The sequence below is a fragment of the Mandrillus leucophaeus genome, unplaced genomic scaffold, assembly GCF_000951045.1.
Source record: "Mandrillus leucophaeus isolate KB7577 unplaced genomic scaffold, Mleu.le_1.0 Scaffold162, whole genome shotgun sequence".
Taxonomy (NCBI): Eukaryota; Metazoa; Chordata; class Mammalia; order Primates; family Cercopithecidae; genus Mandrillus; species Mandrillus leucophaeus.
Genome location: NW_012101610.1, coordinates 1993835 through 1995788, shown reverse-complemented (window position 1 = coordinate 1995788; position 1954 = coordinate 1993835). Strand labels below are relative to the sequence as shown.

General features: G+C 45.9%; 1 protein-coding gene across 1 annotated transcript in view; it reads left to right on the top strand.

Moving 5' to 3' along the window:
• Positions 1-1954, top strand: part of TMC5 (transmembrane channel-like 5) — a 120860-nt gene that overhangs the window by 54118 nt on the left and 64788 nt on the right. The gene's annotated exons all lie outside the window — the stretch shown is intronic.

Here is a 1954-nt window from a genome sequence, read left to right as displayed (position 1 = left end):
CCTCCCAAGTAGCTGGGAATACAGGTGTGAGCCACCACCTCAGCTGGCAAAAACGAATGAATGATACACCAGCATGTTTTTTGTTGTTGTTTTTGAGACGGAGTTTCACTTTGTCCCCTAGGCTGGAGTGTAGTGGAGTGACCTCGGCTCACTGCAACCTCCACTTCCTGAGTTCAAGTGATTCTCCAGCCTCAGCCTCCCGAGCAGTTGGGATTACAGGCACCTGCCACCACGCCCGGCTAATTTTTGTATTTTCAGTAGACAGAGTTTCACCATGTTGGCCAGGCTGGTCTTGAACTGCTGTCCTCAAGTGATCTGCCCACCACGGCCTCCCAAAGTGCTGTGATTAGAGGCATAAACCACTGCACCTGGCAAGAATGAACGAATGATATACCAGCCTCTTGTTACAGGAAGGGGCCAGAGTGAAATGATTAAGAGTTTTGCTTTGGGTTCAGACCTATCTGGATTTGACCCCAGCTCTACTGCTTGCTGGTTTTGTGACACACAAATTATTTCATGGAGCAGCAGTTTTCTTAGCTATAAAATGGAGTTGATTTTAATACCTACTTCATAGCGTAAATGTTGTGCTCTATTTAAAGTACTTGGCCTGCAGTAATGGCAGGTATCATTACTGTTAATTATCACTGTTGGGGGGAGTACATGGGTTCTAGTTCAATTTTGACATTTAATGAAAGTGTGATGAGGAGGAGCAGTGTCCGTTCAGCACTCTGCACCTCGATTTCTCCAATTGTTAAGTAAACAACTAGGCCTAGGTGATTTGAAATTAGGTCTATTGGATAGGAATCGTGTTTATGTGCCTGGCACTGAAACAGAAAAGTGGCTTAGCAATAAAGGGGTTTATTTTTCTCATGTACCGAGAAGTATGGGCTAGGTGCAGTGGTTCACACCTGTAATCCCAGCACTTTGGGAAGCAAAGGCGGGAGAATTGCTTGAAACCAGGGGTTCGAGACCAGCCTGGACAACAAAGCAAGACCCTGTGGCTTAAAAAAAAAAAAAAAGCTGGGCATGGTGTTGCCCCTGTGGTTCCAGCTACTCAGGAGGCTGAAACAGGAGATTTGCTTGAGCCCAGGAAGTCAAGGCTGCAGTGAGTTATGATCACACCACTGCACTCCAGCCTGGGTGACAGAGCAAGACCTCATCTCTAAAAAAAAAAGTTTAAAAATGTGTACTGTTGTTTTACAAGTGGTGGCTCATGCCTGTAATCTCAGCACTTTGGGAGGCTGAGGCAGGCAAATCACTTGAGGTCAGGAGTTCAAGACTAGCCTGGCCAACATGGTGAAACCTCGTCTCTACAAAAAATACAAAAATTTGCCAGGTGTGATGGCAGGCACCTGTAACCCCAGCTACTTGGGAGGCTGAGGCAGGAGAATTGCTTGAACCCAGGAGGCAAAGGCTGCAGTGAGCCAAGATCATGCCACTGCACTCCAGCCTGGACGACAGAGTGAGACTCCATCTCTAAATAAATAAATACATAAAAATTTTTAGAAAGTAAAAAAACAAGAAGCATGGAGGGAGGAAGTGCAAAGTTTGTACAGCAGCTCCACCCATGATGCCCTCAAGGACTGAAGCCCCTTCTGCCACCTTTTTCTCTACCATCCTTAGCAGGTGAACGTTCATTCTCAGAAATGTCTAGAGGAAGACCAGTGAAGGGCAAATTGTGAACCCAGGCAAACTGTCCCCTTTGAAAGAACATTCCTGGAAGCCACAAGTCCCATTGGCTAAAACTGGGTCACAGGCCCACCCTTAGCCACAAAGAACACTGGGAGACTCTGAGCACTATGTCTGCACAGGAAATGGAACTTTTCTGTTGGTATGAGAAAAAAGGAGACTAGAGACTGAAAGCCAGACAAATAGCAGAGTCCACTACCTAAGGCATCAGGAGATAATACTTTTATCACTGTAAACCCATGTGAATTTCTACAGGCATATAAAA